At 45.3% G+C, this 19317-nt stretch overlaps 1 protein-coding gene across 2 annotated transcripts in view; it reads left to right on the top strand.

Annotated features, from left to right (window-relative positions):
• The first annotated feature begins 2738 nt into the window (after positions 1 to 2738).
• Positions 2739 to 19317, top strand: part of LOC126521955 (cytochrome P450 302a1, mitochondrial-like) — a 73488-nt gene continuing 56909 nt past the window's right edge. For both annotated transcript variants that reach the window (XM_050170705.3, XM_055066194.2), the window contains exons 1-2: positions 2739 to 3331; positions 9981 to 10028. The gene's annotated coding sequence lies outside the window, so the exon portion shown is untranslated. The remainder of the gene's footprint in view (positions 3332 to 9980; positions 10029 to 19317) is intronic.

Raw genomic sequence — 19317 nt, 5'->3', positions numbered from 1 at the left:
TGACACTCTATTTCGCCAAATGTTGGGGCGTTCCACGTCGCAGAGCCCACTATCGTGATCAAAGATTGCGTTGGAAGCTACCATATTTACTAAATTAATAATTGATGTTGCGTATGCACCATATTGCTGCTGTTTTTATATACCGTTTTTCACATGTGTACCCTAAGTATGAATTTGTAGTGCACCCAAAGGAAAAAAAAAAAACGATTTTGTAATATATGCTTTGCATATCTAATAATTTCCTCATATTCTAAACGCTACTTAACACTTATAGCGGCATGAGTGAATTTGTGCATGTCTTTTCTTTTTCTTTTTTAAGTTGTGCTCGTATGACACGTAAACTTGAGCGCGTGTACTTCTTCGATTGTTTATTATATTCCTACGTGCAATGTAATTTTGTATTATACTCTGCGCCCTTGTACTGCCATCTATCAAATGTGATGGCCAGTGGACGCATTTAAGCGCATTATTGAGGTTTTTTCTCCACTGCCCACATCACCGTCTTCTGACGTTGGAAATAAAATTGAATTAAATGTATACAGGTAGCTTGCTGTACTCTTTGACATAGCTTTGTAGGAGAAAGACCAGAATAGCAGATAATCCACAGAAAACGACGTTATCACATACAAGTACTCTGAAAGCAAGAGAGAGAAAAAGAGAGGTAAAAGAGGTGAAAAAGGCAGGGAGGTTAACCAGAAGATAGATATCCAGTTTGCTACCCTGCACTGTGGAAGGGGCAAGGGGGAGACAGAAAGATCTTTAAAAAGAAAAAGTGCCCCATGAGAGGAGTGTGCACTTATTACTTATCAGATATCATACAGAGATAGCACGAATAAATAACGCCTTTATAAATGAAGCGTTTTTTTTTAAGTGCGTTAAACGGCTATTCGAGCACCCTCTTTCATAGCTCTTGTCGGCCACGGGCTCAATAATTGACTTAAACTGAGTAGTTTAAGGTGTAATGTCATTAACGACAACTTAAGTCTGGTGTGTCGTGACGTACTTTTCTTTCGTTTGCTGGCATTTGAGCCGAAATGGCTGGCGCAAAGACAGCTCCAACTCTGCCATTTGTGCGCAAACCGTACGCGGTGAGCACAGATGGCAAATTGATGACGCCGAGATTGAATGACAATGATTCCTTGCGTTTCTAGGTCCTATTCTTTCTCAGCATAGCAACAGTCACATACAGGTAACGAGCTAACGACGAACATACAATGAATACATTGTCTGCCAGAAATGCAACCTTTACAAGCTGTGCGTAGCTCCCTGCTCCACATCGCCGTGTCGCACAGTACGGCGCCACGTGTAACAGGTTACGCAACAACATACAACTCTACCGTCTTGACCCACCATCATAGTGGTCAGCATTGCCTTTGTGGTCAAAGAGCCAATCCACAACTCTGTCTAGAGCTTTTTTTTACACTGAAATTCTGTTGAGGCTGCGATGATCATCGATGAGAACTGTCACACTATAACGGCTTGCAAGGATTTGCGATGTACAGGCTGCGGGCGTCTGTAAAGAATCCCGCTTAGAAAGCCGCATGTACAATGGATATCGCGCGCGTTACAGAGCTCCCTGGCATCCGCGCTTAGCTAGTTTTTACCTCCTAACTTGGTTCCATTGTCGGTCGGCTTCATGTTGTTGCTGCTAAAAATCGGGACCCTCAGTTCCGATCCTTCTCGCTTACGATCATCTGCTGACACTTCAGCAGTACTTTCAAACTAACCGGCGAAGCAAATCAACTTCGTCGACTTAATGGAAGTCGTCTAGAAGAGTATACTGTTCCTTACAACCGACAAAAAATATACACTGAGGTTATTTACCCGAGGGAATCAAAGGGAATCTCGCTTTTGTTCCTGAGGCCGGCGACTGGGTATATAGACGAAACCGGTGAGGCGCCCCCACGACATGGGCCCCCATACAGATTCACCTCGACACCCATTGGATCGCGGCTGGCAGCAGACGGCAGATGCTGGCGCCCGACACAACATAATATAGCGCGGGGCAGCGGCCGCGCTACCAGACACCCATGGTCACGGAGAGGGGCCCCAGCCAGGGTCAAAGATCCCCACCGCTGAGCTGGTGGTGGTGGCTCGGCGAGGGGTGGGGGAGGCGTGGGGTTGTCGAAGGTCACGGACGGCGGAAGTTGGAGCAGCAGACGGCCGGTCACTACCGGGCGCAAGGCGGCACAATAGCCGAAAAACGATCGAACCTCCCTGAGGGGGTCAGCTGAGAGGCCGAGCACGGGTGTTTCGGGCGAGGGCACGAAGGGAAGGGGGGTGGGGGGCGCCGGGAAAGGAGCGTCTGCTGGCTTGTGGCGGCAACGAAGTCCTGCGAAATGGAGGAACGGAGGGTGAGGCGCAGTGGTCGAAACCCGGCTCTCGTCTGCTCAGTCCAGGTACCCCCCCTTACCACCCAAAATAAATAAATCGTGGGACAAAATAGAGGCATGGCTGGAGGGGAGGGAGACGACCGGACGCGATAAGGAACAACCCGAAAAAATGGAAATAGGAAGCGGTCATATTGGAACACTTAAATGGAGCGAAGGCACGAAGCCAGGGATTTCGGTAGCCTTTTCCTTTGGCGGGAGCTTTCGCTTTTGTGTATCGGCGGCGTACAGTGCTGGGTTCCCGCACATTCAATGTCAAGGTACGGCGACGCGCCGGTAGGAGCACGAGAAGGAGCCGCGTAGTAAACTGGTATGAGCGGCTGCTGTGGACACGGGGGTGAGTGAGCGCGAGAGGGAGAAGTACGGAGCGCGTTGAAGAAAGAGGGAAGGAGAGGGGAAGAGCACGGAGCGGGATGACGCCTTGTCGAGGGCGCGATTACTCCCAGAGCATCTGGTTTGGGAGCGCGCTCTCGCTCGCGTGTATACCTACCGCTCCGAGCGAGTAACTTTCTTTCTCGATCGCGCCGCCAACGGCTCGGTCGCCTCTCAACTGTCGTCAGTCGCGGCTTTCGCACGTGCGCGCTCGGGAGGGGTTTGCCCGATTGTCGTCGTCGTCGACCTCTCGCAGTGGCGGGCGCCGCCGTTGCCATTTAGCGCTCCGCGAGAACTTGTGCTTTGTTTTTTTTTTTCTTTCCCGTTCGTTTATTACTGTGTTCTCCCCCTCTTCTCCGCGTAGATTTTTCTCTTCTTATTTGTGCCCAGTGATAGCGGACGCCTGTGAACTCTGTCACAGCGAGCAACACGAGCTCGGCGAAGAGGGTGTTCAACGCTTTCGTCGTCTCGAAACATCGAGGAAGATATCGTACATTTCCAACCTTCAGTGATTGGATACCTTTCTTTGTTTTTTTAATTCTGCACTCCGACTGAGGATTGGTATGGAGGTATGTTTACTTTTCTTGATATATATCTCGTTTCTTGAGGCGTTTAAGAAATGCTGCGATGAGTGACACCTTTATGTTGATTTGTCATTTATTGTGTCAAATCTCGGAGTAAAAAACATAGTCCATGCACAATTTGTAAATGCAAATTTTAGAAACGGCTATGTCAATGTGGCGACTTCACTTGAAACGATGGGAAGATTGTGTAGGCATTTGTTTTGTTGTTTACTGGACAAAAACGTACCGCTTCGGCCTCGTGAGTACACTGAACGTTAGCAGCTTCCGTGGCAAACAGAAAGGACTGTTGACCTTCGTCAATGAGCATGGAGCGGCATGTGGTAACGGACTAAATTAATTTTCAAGACCGCACGCGTTTCTATATTTAGCTACTCCCTTGCTGCTAAGTTTACTGTAACTTTAATCAAATCATTGCAGTGGTGAAAGTCGACTTACAAGCGCAGTTCAGATCTCGAAAACGTATCGGCTTACCTCGAGTAGCTTCTACTAAGGGACTCCTTTGATACACTACGCCATAGGCAGCTTAAGTTTTTCACGATGATCACGCGCGCGAACGTTCAAGAAGTCATCGCGAATGCTATACGAATAGAGACAAAACCGCTTCCGCGAATCATTCGTGCTCCCGAGAGCTCTAGCGAACTTTGTATATGTCATTTCACGATATTTCGTGCCGATAGACTACTGCGAAATATTAATCGCGGAATGAAATACCGAAATATTGGACTAAGCGAAAATTACACCGTTCACGCTAACCAGTCGCGATAAAATGTTCTCGGTAAACGAATAATTGCTCTCCGCATTTATACGGATGAAATTTGACGTACTTAAATGAAAATGTCAATTACAGCAAGAGCATGAAGATAATTTGTTCTTAAATTATGCCGTCTGCCTTCTTTCAGAAAAAAATTGCCAAATAGGAATATTTCAAAAGAAATAAAGCCGCACGAAGCTTAGTTTTGTGCAAGTAAAACTAAGCTTTGTATACCTCACGAATTATTTGAAATATCTGATGCGGAAGAAATTGGTTTGGCATGCATTATGCTAGAAAATATCTGTAGCTACAGAACACCACCACCACATACCACTATTTTTTGAACAGCTTGTTTTGAAACTTGCGTAACCAAGTGAACACTTCTTTCTAATGTTAACTGCGAATTTACATATTGTTTCTTTTTTGTCTCGATTGACGCAAGTAATTATGTGCAGTTTAAAGAACAGACTAGTTTGTGTTGCGGAGTATGAGGTGTTAAGTTGCTGTGTAAACTTCTTTTCTTTAGATGCCACGAATATCTCTCAACTCTTCTCAAGCAGATAAAGCGTGTTAAGAAAAGTTACTCGAAAAAAAAAATACGCGATAGTTTCTTTTTATGAGCATCAAATATGATTCAAGTTAATTAGGCTGTTTTTCGAAGCGAGCATTTCTCGTGTGGCTCTTGAGTGGAAAGAACCACAGCTAACGCTTCCTTGGGTCCTGCGATGCAGTGATGATAATGTCGCGTTGTACTGACGGCGAAGAACAGAAATACCAAAAGCGCTAGTTAAAAATTTACCTCTTCTTGCGATTTAATAACAGCGGCAATCGAATGAAAAATAGTTCCTGTCAAAAAAAAAAAAAAAAAGTGATCTACACGCCACTAGTGCGAAAAAAGGTCACCGTCAGGTGCTGATTGGCCATTTGGTAATTGTGACTTCGATATAAGCAGCGCATCCAAAATAAGACGGCCGCAAAAAAAAAAAAAAGGGGGAAAAAAAAAAACACGAAGCGCTCAAACGTAGCCTGTCGAGGAAACGAAAACAAACAATAGACAAAGATTACCATCCCCGTGTGCTCTCAAGATCGAATCAAGTGCTTAGGTAGGGGCGCGCTTTTTTCTTAAAATGCTACTGCTTCGAGCGTGTAAGCGCTTCGTGTATGTATTCACTTTGTCTGTCTGTCTGTTGTTTTAAGTGCACGGCTTATCACTAGGCCGCCGTCAAAACACACAATTTACGCGTTATAGACCGTCCATCGCAGCGTAACAATATCATGTTATCACTATTACTTTGCCACTGCTTTATGCACTAAAATACGCGCGGCGCAATCGTATTTTTCGATTCGAAATATCATGCACATGTGACGTCATTACTGCCTTTACTTTTATACTGAAATTTTTTTTGTGTGTGTGCGAAGTTCATGGGATAAGGTAAAAAAATTGATCTCTACGAGTTTGCGGTCCTTTTGCGCATTGAACTCTTCTACGCTCTGTGTTAATACCTGAAAGGCCGCGATGTGACAGGGAGAGCAAGAGAAAAGAAGGCGAAATGGGCCTGAACACGGGTGATCTGAGCGTAAGGGAGATGTTCTTTGAGAACTTCCCTTACATGTTGTGTTCGTGTTTAGTACTACTAGAGCAATAAATGACCTTCGTTTGTGGGCGTAGAATAGTATTTTTATTGCCACATGGGCATGAACCTCTAGATTAACACGAGTTGCACACAGTACGTATTTTATGGTTAGTTTTTTTTTTGTACTCTTGATGCTTTTTTTCCTGTGTACTTAGTATGCTGCGGTGTCTGGGATATTTGTATGTTATATCGGGCGATGGGCAGCTTCAGTTTCTTGACTGCATGTTGGGCTAGTCGGTCGTGATGTAGCCTACCTTCCCGTTTCTCAGCAGTTATTAAACAATACGCAACGATCCCGAGTGGCATCGGAAATGCACGCTTCGGCGTGCTTTATACTCATATAATGCGTGTCCTCGCAGGTGCATTATATGACAACCGTTGTGGCAATCATGCATAGCCTCGCATGTTGTTCGTGATGGGGTAAAAAAAAAAAGCTTGCGTCTACACCTTTGCCTATAGTAATAATTATTTACGGCATTTATCCTTGTTTGGGTTGAGTATACTTCGTTGCGACTCTCATGCTTATTCATACGTAGTTTTAAGCTGTCTAAATATACGTCAATATGTTGCATTTAGGATTTAACATGATGATGAAATGTCTACAGTCTCTCTCACGTAGATAGTTATTTTTCTCTTATTTCTCGCGCGCGCGATTTCATCCGTGGGAAAGAAGCATCGCGTGATCGGTTCATCGATTGATTTGGATTAAATTCGAATTGTTGTGTTGCGGTGGTACCCGCACCCATAAGGCGATGTCGTCTGCATAGATTGAGGACTGCACGGCGAGTGAGGGTCGATCGGCAGTGCAGCAGGCGCTGGGCATGCATGGGCTGCAGAAGATAGTGCTAGCCTTTCCTCCTTTCCCCACAAGAACCACTTCTCTCTCTCTCTCGAATTGATGGCATTCGCGAGACTGCTCTACGCGAAACGGCTGATGAGTTGTGGAACGGACCACCAATAAATGTGGCACCCTGCTCAATGACGGCGCTTTCCAAAGAGAAACTTCGTGTAGCCGTGTATATATATTGTATAGAACTGGGCCTTGAAGCCTTCATGCGTGATTACGGCAGCTCATAAAGTTTGCAGTTAGGTCAAGGTTACTCAGTTCCCACTTGGCTCGAGCTGTAGCCCATCGAAGAATAATTTCGCGCAGAATATCCTGTGGGCGTTATCTGAATTATGCGTGAGCATTCGCTGCGAATCCCCCGCTGCTTGGTCGTCGTGTGCTACTGTGTTTGGTATGATTGCGAGAAACACCGCGAAGGAATAGCGAAACGGAGGAGCGCGGTTGCAACACTGAAATGTTTGGATCATTCCGCTGCTTCGTGGAAGATGAGCACTGGCCTATACCCGTACTGCAGTACGTGACGTAATTGAACAGTTGTCACGTTTGTTAGTACTCTGTATATAGACGTGGTCGATGACGCTGCCCCCTCTCGTTACGAACCGTTATCAACTGTGATCAAGCGCACTCCCGCGGCGGCTATGCATGACGGAGCCGCGCGGGCCATATCTTGAAGGCGATCAGCGATGGGGCAGAGAGCCGCCGAGTGCTGATAGATTCCCGTGCGGCTGTGTTCTCGCTGCTTAGTTCGTGTTTATGTGAGAGGCAGGACGAAAAGTGAATTAGCTCGCTGCGGCGGATTCTATCATGAAAGCGATCTCGCCTTACGTGACAGAAGGACGGACGGATGGACTGTTTTTCCTCGTTCGGTAGACATAAACATAGGCACAGAAACTGTAGCATTGCAAACAAACAGGTGGCGCGCGTCAAGCCATGGCCGTCATGGCAGTTGTATTATTGTTAAGATATCAGTGTGAACTTGACGGGGAATATGCACGCTGTGTAGACGTAAGCTTTAAGATTTTCTTTCTTTCTTTCTTTCTTTCTTTCTTTCTTTCTTTTGTGATGTGCGCGTTCTATTAGACGCATTTTCAATCGGTTACTTTTTGAGTAAGCATTGATTAATGACCCTCTGCTCCAGTTCAGTGTCGCTCTTTCACTCAACCGTGCGAGTTAGTATCATCAAACGTAATCAATATAGAATGCGGTCGGCCCTTTTACTCCTTGGCTGCTTATAACCTTCACACATTGGCTCTCGAAAACGCCACCTCCTGCCATAATTTTTCTCAGATATGCTCTTTGCAGTAACTGTTGTGGATATAATCACTAAGACGTTGCCGGTGGCTGAGTCATGTGACGTACAACGACCAAAAGAATCTGAGGTTCACATGAAGATGGCGACGACGACATGGAGACATTGTGCACTGCGTGCACGTTCGATTATGCGCATGGCTATGTATAAACGGTCACTGAGGCCAGTGCTCTACAAAAAGCTGCAGTAATGCAAAACTAGCTTTGTGTGCCAGCGTCGGAGTAAACACCGAAACGCTGGCTCCGATCTATTCAGACCCCTGTTGATTAACAGAACGACATATTGTATGTTGAGGCTCATTTAAAATAAATAAAAAACTTACAGTGCTATGCCTTTGCCATTAAGTATAAGGAACATACAGTAAGAATCTCGTTAATCCAACCACGGCAAATTTTGCGCGATACAAGGTAGGTTTCGTGAAAAAGTGGTTGGAGCACAGATTTCTTATTTCAGAGGGTGCAGGTTCTGGTGCCGCCAGCTCCATAACATGTATTTTTAATACTGTGTTCCTTTGCGTTTCTTGGTGTCCTATGCAAGTTACATTCATGTCGATCGATGCCTCTACTGGACTATTGAAATGGTGACACAATGTGCAGACATAAGGAATACGTGCACATAGGGGCTGGAACTACGATGCTCCTCGGAAATTGTTCGGCGAGTAAAGCCGTTGCCATCGTATTTCACTGTATCGCGTACGCCTTCGCAAGTGAGGCGAATTGTTACGTGGACTGTACCTTCGTAATCGGCCTTGCCCGCAACCTTGCTTTCGATGGTCTTTGTAAGTTGACGTCATCTTCACCTCCCATTAGGCTTTCAGAGATAATGCGGATGATGGTGTATCGCAGGCCTTCATGTTCGCAAGGGGGAAGTCAGTGACTATGCACGGGCGAGCCGTCCGGTGGGACAACGGGCAAGAACAAGAGCACGGGTATTTCTAGCTGACATTGGGCATGACGTAAAGTGAGGATGACTTGGCAGGCAGTATGGTCTGCCATCATATTCAATACATATTCGGAAGAGTGCGTCTGGAGACAAGAGCGACTGTGACGGCCATCCCGGCTGGTGACAAGATCGCGTTCCTTTTTGTTGCCATCCGAGATTAGTACCGGTGATAATGACGCATGATGATGACACACGGGGATGAAAATGAGTATTTAGGACTATATAGGCCACCCACAACGAAAAGCGAGTGCGATCAAAATGGCAGGGGAAGGAGGGATACCATTTGTTGTGCGGTCAGAAATAGTTAACAGGAAAGCGTCGCGCACAGTCCAGTTGCCTCATAAGGGTGAAGTTCCCCTTAATGACCCAGTTTCTTACGAGTTATTCGCCGGACCAGCTTGTGGTAGCATGGTGTCGAACCGAAAGAACAACTCGGCTGGCATGTTGCAACGGTATTTCTATTCAAGCCACGGCGTCCGCTTGCAACTGAGGGCCCGATGCGAGATCGGATAAGCTGTTTTTCCATCTCTTATTTTTCTTGAACTGATACCGTCGACAACATGTACCACTTCTAAACGCACAGCGTGAGCTTGTGTGACGAAACCGCGAACAGTGATGTGTTCTCGATTACTCCGAGTAAGATGTCTAGCTTTAGTCGAAGCAGAAGTTGGCAGAATTTTCCACAGCTGCCGTCGAATGAGAGTGGTATAGGTCGAGCGAGGCATACGAAGAAGTGAAAAGTTCAAGGGTGTCGCCCACATTGCCGTGTCACCGATGATAAATTGATACCCGCGCACAACATAACAATGACACTGGTGACAAGATCCTCGCCGGCGATACCTCTTACGGGCGTGTGGCCTATGAGTGGAATGTTTCTGGGTGCGCTGAAAAGTGGTTTTGTTTGCGCATACATTCTTTCCATTAGAAAACGCGCGAAGATGAAACTTGGAAATTTCCACTGGGAAGTTCCACTGGAAAGTGCGATAAAGTTGATTTTATGTTAAACGATACTTTCTTACTGAGCTTGAATACATAATTGACTAAGAGTGTTAGGACTCACAGAGAACTATAGATTAATGCAACAACGCACGGAAATTCTCTTGGCGCGGTACTTTACTGGTTTTTGTTTCCTTTCTTTTTCTAATTCGCAGGAGGTGCTTGTCTAGCTTCAATTGACGGTGTGTGAGACCATTTGTGAGGTAAGTAAACTAGAATGTTAGGTAACAGAACCCCGGGGAACAACACGCCAATGATATTGATACTCGCCTTGCAATCTTGCGCTACTTCGGAATTCTTCACTACTGTACTCTTGGAAACGCCTGCAATGAGTGGATTGTTCTCGTTGTTAGAGTATTGGCTTACGATTCGCAATTCACACGTAATGCTATTTCTTGAAACTACGGTGTGTTAATTATTACGGTTGTAATGCTTTTGCGGTCGTGGTGTGGTAGCATTATTGATGAAAAGGAGTAATCAAAAACAAAAGATTATGTCGCCCATGTCGAACTTGAACAACGATGACATCAACAATAATGATCTGAAGCGAGTTCAAACAGCGAGGTCTCCCGTTTGCATTAGCATCGCAGTTCACGAGTAATCAAGAAAGCAAGCAAAATGACTGTGATTAATTAGATCGTAAAGTTTGCCGCGTGCGATAACCATGTTGCAACTTGGGAACACGTACGCTTCCGGTTCCGTTTTGACAGAAAAGTTCTCGCGTTATAACTGTTCATCAGACGCCAGCGAATCGTGATTTGGGACACATTATTAGCGATGGCGACTGGTCAGTGGCAAGCAGTGCTTGCAAATGAAAAGCTTTGCGAATTCGGCCGCATATTCTCCGCCCCGTGGCCCACAATTCCGAAGCAACATCTTTGCGTTCCGCGGAAAGTAGAAGCATGCCGCTCTTTCGGCATCTTCCAGACACCGGACACTCCACATACTTTGGATTGACATTTTAGCGGGTCGCGTGACCGGAATATATATTCTGTCCGTTTTCTTTTTTCCCATAACGATTTCATTAGGCACACTTTAAATTGATTCCGTTTCGAGCCGCGTGTAGCATGTTTTTCTGCATCCGGGAACTGTGTTCATTTATATCTTTGGTGTACCTCCTGCAGCCTTCCTTTCTTTCTTCCTATCGACTTGTTATCTCGTTTTCGTTCCCCCTTCCACTTGATTTGCCGCCTCGCTAGAGTAATCAGCATACGAGATTTTTTTTTGTCTGCTTTGCAGCCTCGGAGATTATAACTAACCAGGAAGGGCGTTCCCGCAAAAAGCATTTTGTTTATGCTTTCCTTCAGCCTTTGGTTAAGGCATGCATAATGGCGCAACGTTATTCTCATTGAGCCCGGAAGCGAAGGCATGGCGCATTACTTGCGAAATTGCTTTCAGTTAGGTTTTAATTGCTCTTGGATCCTTAACTTTTCTCCTCGATTATATTTCTTTTTGGCGCATGGATATTTCCACCTGCCTGATTGTGGGTTTCTCCGAGCAGTGAGGTTGCTTCTGGTTAGCAACGGCTAAGTGCTGTTGAGAATTGGACGTGCCCTCATTTTCCCGCTATATCGGCTTTCGTATATGTGAGCTGTACGTAGAGCTTTCGGAATCAGTTGCAAGATGAATGACGTGGTAGTTCCCCATAGATAAAAGGTCTGCTGCTCGCGTTTAACAGCTCTATGGCGCAAGAAAGAAAAGATGAGAAAATGGGGTGGAATACGAAATACTCAGCTTCTAACAAAATGGAGGTACGCTGTTAAAATTTTTGTTTCCTTTCGAAAGAACAGAACGAAGTGTGCCCGAATGAGCGATGTGGCATTATACACATGGCAAAAAGTAAAAAACAACAGAAAACTCTGCTAATTAATTTTTTTATAATGTCAGCCTGCATATTATTTGATCGCTTTTCATGTACGAACGGCTGCCAGTTATTAAAATGTTAGAAACGTTGAAGGTTTATTTACCAGTTGGGTTCAGCGCAGTTATATTATTATTATTATTATTATTATTATTATTATTATTATTATTATTATTATTATTATTATTATTATTATTATTATATTTTCTTGGTGCTGAAGTTTTCTGGAGCTCCAGGACTAAAGGTAAATCAGAATACATCACGGGGTCCTGGAGCGTGTGCCGCACTGCGCATGTTATAGTACAAAACAAGGCAGGGTATACAATTTCAGGCATAAGAGGCAGGCGAGGCATGATAAGGTAGCCTCACCAGCTGTAGTCCTCTTACAACCTATCTGATTTTATAGAAGGTGAAAAAGTTTGGTAGTCAATTCGATAGTTTGTTTCACAGTTCTAGTAACCCTATGTTTAGTTAGTTTATGCCTGTGAGTGCATTATACTGACAATGACGTGGCCCCTTCAACGTGGCCAGATCAACGTCGAATCCTTTTTTTATCCTTCTTTCTTTCTCACATATTGCATCCTCTTGCCCCTCCCCCAGTACAGGGTAGCCAGCCGGAGATAATCTCTGGTTAACCTCCCAGTCTTTCCTTTGCCTTTCTCTCTCTCTCTCTCTCTACTAACGCGACCAATTACTCAGAGCCTGCGTAAGTGATTCATATTTATCGACCTTCCTGAAACTGCTACTGGCAGCCTGCTGCGAGCTGATATTGCCGCAGGCTTCAAGTCAACCCCACGTACAGAGAACACTCGCAATTGTGCAGCTATAGAGTTCTCGCGAGTGTTAAGTCTACACTGGCATGCAGGTATGCCGATTTTCGGAATATTCACGGCAAGGGCTGCCTGTTTTCTATACTGCCTAGCCGAGTTTAATGCGTGCTCAGATTCACTAATGCACCGGTCATCGCCAGAGAAAACACGTTGCACTACTGCAACAAGGCAGGTGTGAGGCAAGTGCGATTTGATTCGGCGCACGTCAGCGAGAGGTAGGCTTAAGGAAAGAAATCGTGCAAGTAGTAGCGTGCGCTGTACTGCCGGTTGTTCACGTCACTCACAGTGCACGTCACAGTCCTTCGAGCTATCTTCTTCTCGTTTGTGGCAGCGCCATTGCACATGTTTTCGAGAGTCGAGTTTCAAGTTCCGCCTCCCTCTGTGAGGCGGTGGCATTTTCCAGATCACCAAGCCTCGTTTGTGTTTATTTTGTGCGTTTCTTTACGTAGGTAGAAGGACGAAAAAAAATTTTCTGAGGGACCGATAAGAAAAAACACAGACATCGTAAAATGCAACAAATTGAAGGGTAGACGTTCGGAGAGGTTTCTAGATTACCAGCAACTTCGCAGAAGCGAGGCAAAAAGAAAAAGCAGTTCCGTAGCTCTGGCTCCTTTTCCCCCAACACATGAAGGTACAAGCACACGGACGACCTTGGTGAAAGTCGGAAAGCGCGCAGACGGACGTGATCACAGAACCGCGTCTCGATGCTGCGAGTGGTTTTATCTGTCCGTGCAAACAGCAGCCATATAGGAAGTGAAAGGCACAATGGCCAGAAGGTCATTTATCGGTATACCTTCCAAGTGGAAAGGTTGGCACGCGTTCACGCCGCTGGCGAGGGTGCAGACGAGACGTATTGTCACCGCACGCGTAGAGGCCGTCGTCATCGTCACGCGGGGGAGACTGCGAAATGTCACAGCTCTGAGACCCGCGTCAAATAAATTGAAGGCCCGTCTCACACGCGTTACCTATAGGGAGGTTGAGTGAGACGAATGACGGCCGTCCACGTAGTGTGCAGACGTTTTGGTTATTGTGCTACGCATTCCCTGGATAGATAGATAGATTTAGCTAAGGGACCAGGTGGATAGGTCGCAAGCCACGTGCCTTGTGCTATTCCGTTGAACTTCTATTGTTAAGGCACTATGAGTGACGAAAATTAATAAAAGCAAACGCCGGTTACCGCCAACAACAACAACAAAAAAAAAATATGACGAAATAGAACTAAATGGTGGATGACGATATTTCACACTTACGCGCGAGGTTGAAAACAGACGAATAAAAATGAAGTTCAATGTGCATAGGTAGTCGGTAGAAAGTAACAAAATAAATATCAAATTCAAACGCATACACACCACCTGTACTTCGAAGCAAGGTTGCACGAAAAACAAAAAAGTACTCGCAGCGCATAATACCCTTTTTGCCATGTCTGGAGTCACTAAACAAATAATCGGTAAAGAATAATCACAAAAAAAAAAGCGCTTGACACCCTATTGTTCTAAACTTTCTCGCCTTAGACGGGCCTTGTTTTCTTTTTTTCTATTTATTTACTGTCCTTGTTGTTTTACGGTCCTTGCTTTTTGTAAACTGCAACGCCACTTAGCAGCTCCACACTGAATTAGCTGTCTCCGTCTATCTTTTCCGTTAAGTCATCGTCGTCTGGCCACCTTCCCATTCTAAGCTCCACCCTCGGCATATACCGTAGACAGTAAATTGCATCTTCACCCATAATGCGAAGCAGCGACGCGATAACGGGCACAATATTACGTGCAGTAAGTCTGCTACTCTCTCGTGCGGTATAACTTGCATTAAACGCTTGAAGATGCAGGCGAGCAATCTCCTTATTAGGCTTCGGTCAGTGATTCTTCTAGTCAGAGTCGTGTTTGGTTGCGTAGGTGTTGCTCCCCGGTGGTGAAGAAGCAGAGACACGCCTATTTCCCCCTCCCCCTCTTTCCTAACCTGTCTCTCGCTTCTTGCCACTGGCTTCGTTTGTTTCGTATCCTGTCACTGCGGCGTTGGTTTATCGATAAGCAGCAGAGCGAGGCATCAGCCAGTCATCTTAACCAGCGCCCAAGAACGTCAAGCACAGTATTTTAGTGGCGCAGTATTATCTGATGTGGTATTGGCGGAGGGACTGAGAGGTAGGATATTTGACTCAGTCAGTGGATTTGTCGTTCAGAGAGAGGGAGAGAGGGGGGGGGGGGGCAAGCAAAGGCAGTAAGGTTAACTATACGAGCGCCCGGTTTGATACGCTGCACTGGGAAAACGGGAATAAAGGGACAAAAAAAAAAGATAAAGGGAAGAAAGAGAAGGCACTAATTTCGCCCACACCTTAAGAAGGACACAGTCTACGAATGGTCGCAAACAACTGTCGACTTCAAGTACTGTAACAACGCCTTAGTTGCTTTGAGTTTAAATCCCGGCTGGGCGTTGCGACGTCCTTTCCTAATGACAAAAATTCTATCAATGAATTCTGGTATTCTAGCGATGGGTCCCGGAGGTCTTCAAAACGACTAGCGGAGTGAGCCCATGACAGCTATAGCTGTAAAGAAAACTTAGTGCGCCAGCTCGAGGATTTAGACTACAGCTCCTGCCGCTCTGGGAGTTGGGAGCTGGACCTGGGATCTACTTCGTTATCGAGATGCTTTGTGTGCTGTGTTATGTGCTGTCTCTCTCTCTCTCCTCCCCATCTTTCACCCCCCCCCCTCCCGCTGCCATGTGTAAGGTAGAAAACCGGTTAAGCTAAACTGGTTAACCTCCCTGCCTTTCCTTCTCCACTTTTTCTTCCTTGGTGCCTGGAAATTTGGACAGGGTTTTGCACTTCGCACAGGCTCTGAGCGTAGTGCCGTCTGTCACGCATTTCGGAGGCCACATCAGGCAATACTGTATATAGCGTTCGAGGACGACGTTGTGTGCATCGCGCAAGTAATTGTTTTTCGAGAAACAAACGTCAGAATCCGCTGAGAGCGAGATAGCTGCTGTCGTATAGTCATTAATGAGTTCAGAGCTAGAAGAATCGCTGCGATCTGCTGTTCTTTTTTCTCTTTCCAATACGTATTCAATGCGCTCATTCTTACAGCATTGAATGATTTATGGCAGCACCAATGTGCAGCACTGCACACAGGCGGCGTATCGTTGCTTTAGAATGGTCGCATATCAAAGTAATAACTAGCAGGAAGACGATGATCAAGACAAATAGATTATTTCCCCAAAAGAAAGGAAAGAAAAGAGTGTTTGGAAGGCGATCTTACGGTATTTCAACGCTGCCGCATCAGCCTCAAAAGACCTTCGTTCCGGGGTCAACGAGCACATTTGAAGTTAACCTGTAGTGATCTTTCAGAGACTTCTTTACGCCATCAATATTATTGGTAAACACTCATGATCTTCCGCTCCCAACTGAAACTCCAATCACGACGTATTAGCACAGTCATTTGTTTACTAGTCATCAAATATTTATATACTGGTCATTAGCTCTTCAACTGCTTCACGTACTCGTAAGACGCATGCTGTTCCCTTGTTCCCTTTGTTCTGGTTTACCGGAACTATCTTGTGCGTGCTATTCGGCTCTAGCCTTCCTTAACAAGCATGCATAAAACGATGTTAGTCATGTATCGCCGCGATGAAAAATGACAGCGATGAGCGTCATCAACGTTGGTTGACGACATAGCAAGAACGCTTGCAGGGTCATCCACCTCAGGTACAGACGTTCTTTTCCTTTATTCGTAACATTAGGCGAGTTGTGGTTTTGCAGTTACGTTGTGTTGAGATGGGTGAGAGCCAATACTTCCTGGATTATATAGGACCTAGAGAATTACGCTTTTTACGTAAGGAGAGGCATCAATATTGGTTCCCTTAGCAATTTTCATTCATTCATTCATTCATTCATTCATTCATTCATTCATTCATTCATTCATTCATTCATTCATTCATTCATTCATTCATATTGTTCTTTATTTTAAGAATAAACGGCAGTGATCTATCGTTTACGTTACACACAATTTGTGCCCAAACATTTGCTACCTCTGCTCTTTTTCATGTCAGCACAATCTGCATCTTTCGTTTTGGGCACAGGCTTATTTTCTAGGTGACGAGGGCCGTAGCGCAAAGAGAAACGGAGTAGCTACCGTCGCTGGAGTCTGAGACTTTTGTTACGTATAAATTATACAATTCGTAGCCATGACTTGCAAGTGAATTGGTATAGCAAGTATGATTAGTAGATTTGGAGCAAGCAATCAATATTTATTCAGGTATGGGGAAGAGGGATTGTTGCTCGAGTTTGCGCTAAGCGTCGTTTCTCGCACCCATATTAAGATGCGCTTATTCTTACTGCTTCAGTAAAGCAAGGTGGGTGGAATGCGCAAAGCTTTTCGTTCGTAATGATGGTATGTTCTCATAAACAAACAGTTCTTGCGAACAGTCTACTCCAGCGAACCTTCGTAGCACACGAATGGCTTTTGCGAGTACGGGCCCGTATCTTGTCTACCGGACAAGCGAGCACGTTTAATCACTACTGAAAGAAATGCAGTAATATATAATGCAGGGATAGCGAATTCTTGCATCGCGTTCGGCATTAGTGTATTGAGTGTCAAATGTGATTTCTAACATTGTCAGACGCAGTCACTCTAGACGAATTAGACAAAATGAAGTCGTCTTCGAATACGATTATCTTCAAGTTTCGAATATATATTTACAGTCCTCGCGAAATTAAGGAAAGGTTATTTAACACATTGCACTTTCGTGGACACAAAATTGTGTAGGCCAAAGCGCAAAACAGCACTTGGATAGCTAGCATAACATCATTGTGAAAATTACCGATAGTATAAATAATTTCGAAGTATGTACTGGAGCACTGCAGTCCGTCACAGCATCCAGCCTGGTGTAATAGTGTAGTTCCAAACCCGTGGCTCGATTCGCAAACACATATTTCAGCAGTTTTCAGTATTGTCCGCTTATTTCGGCCATCGCGATTCCGTTGCTAATAATCGCACACAAAAAGAATCGTGCAGCGGAGTTAACGTTCCACGCGCGCCGGATGCGGTCGCGTTATACTTTCTTTTACCTGACCGGGAACACGCAGTGAATGCCACGCGACGAAGCCACCTGCACGTAACTTGTAGGTGTGCCGGGCGGCGCTAATGATGCTTTCCGCCCGTCACTCTTAGCCAAATGCCCGTATATGCGGCTCCGCGCAACCTGCTGCCTGTATGTGTTTAAACCGAGCGTGTTACGATCATTTCGAGAGCTAATATCGCCGTGAGCCTTCTCTAAAGAACCGATAAATGTCGTAACTCGTAAATGCAATGAAATCGTGATTGCGCCTGAGAGAGACTTTAAGGATGGCTGGTCTCAGTTCTAATGCACGCCGGGCTTGTCACCTGAAATGGAAGTAATCGAAATGGTTAGAATTGAAAGGAGCACGCACGCTTGCACGGCACGCATGCACGTAGGCCAAAACAAATAAAGAATGCGTAAAAGTAAAATGAAATGGAACATCGAACCATGATTAAACATGAATATGTCAAAACGTAATAATGTTCAACCGGTGGTGGCAAAGACGCAGGGTCGCTGTGGTTGGAATAACATGTCCATTACTACAGCTAACCCCACGTTCCTGGAAAATCATGTAGCCGAACCTGCACATACCAAGAAATCTCTTGGCATACTAGTCTATGGTCTCCGACAGAATACGAGACAATTTTTATATGGGATAAAACGTGCCTCTAGTCCGCAGTGTTCCTGTGGCTATCCAGACGAAGATGTGCATCATCTCCTCCTCAAGAGCGCTAAACATGATCCATAAATACGGGCAAGTATACGCACGCGGCAAGCGTGCATGTAGATAGCGCACGCTCTTTCATTAGATGTGATACAACAATGAAGGCTACCGCAAGCAAATTGGTTACTCTTAGGTGGAAGACCATTCACTGTAAAAGATATTCGGTCCATGGCTAACAGCGGGCCTTCAAAAAAGAGCATTGTTTGCTTTCAAAAAGGTTTTCGAAGACGTACTCGCTCTGGCGAAATATTAAAGTTCAGTTTATCCTAATAAGTTAAATGAGGGATATAAATGTTGTTCTGTGTTCAAAATTGAGTTATGTGGTGATCGTGTTTTTTTACGCTATGTGTAATTACTTGTCTTTGGTATTTTGGCCATTAAAAAGATTTAACTTTGTATATCCGCATGTGTACTCGTGGACAAAACATTGCGATTCATGTAATTTCGGATTGTATTGTTTTTATACATCTGGTGTTCTATGACTGCCATAATTTGTGAGGTTATTCTCTCTTTTTGCGCATATTTGTTTCCTTTACTAAGTGAGAAGGAGCAGCCGGTGCCGCCATAAAGGCGCCAGCCTATCCTATTATTAATTTCCATAATAATAATTTTAAAAAAGCTAATCAGGAACAGATGTGATCGCGTACGATATGTGGTGCTATTGGAAACGGTAGTTACGGCGCGCATTGAATTATCCGCAACGGAAGATCCGGCAAGACCTGGCAATGCCGCATACACTGGAAGCTGCCCAGTACGCGGGGAATGGCCTCGGTGTTGTCGAGATACTTTTACTTAGCACCAACGCTACACCTTACATCTACTCGGCCATTGCTCGCGCCAGAAAAAAGCCGAAGAGTTTGCTATGCACCACGGCCGCGCTTCATTTATCACTTGAGTGGCTTGTCGACGGTTCATTACTCTTTCGTATAGTCGACCTTCAGAGGCGAGCGAGTGTGCGGTACTCCTAACCTGCTCGGCTACCGCTGTCAGCGTTGAAGTTGGGCAAGGCATGGAATCGGGGCCCAGAATCT

This window comes from Dermacentor andersoni, chromosome 6, assembly GCF_023375885.2.
Source record: "Dermacentor andersoni chromosome 6, qqDerAnde1_hic_scaffold, whole genome shotgun sequence".
Taxonomy (NCBI): Eukaryota; Metazoa; Arthropoda; class Arachnida; order Ixodida; family Ixodidae; genus Dermacentor; species Dermacentor andersoni.
The sequence above is the reverse complement of the archived record's forward strand: the minus strand, read 5'-3'. Positions and strand labels throughout refer to the sequence as shown.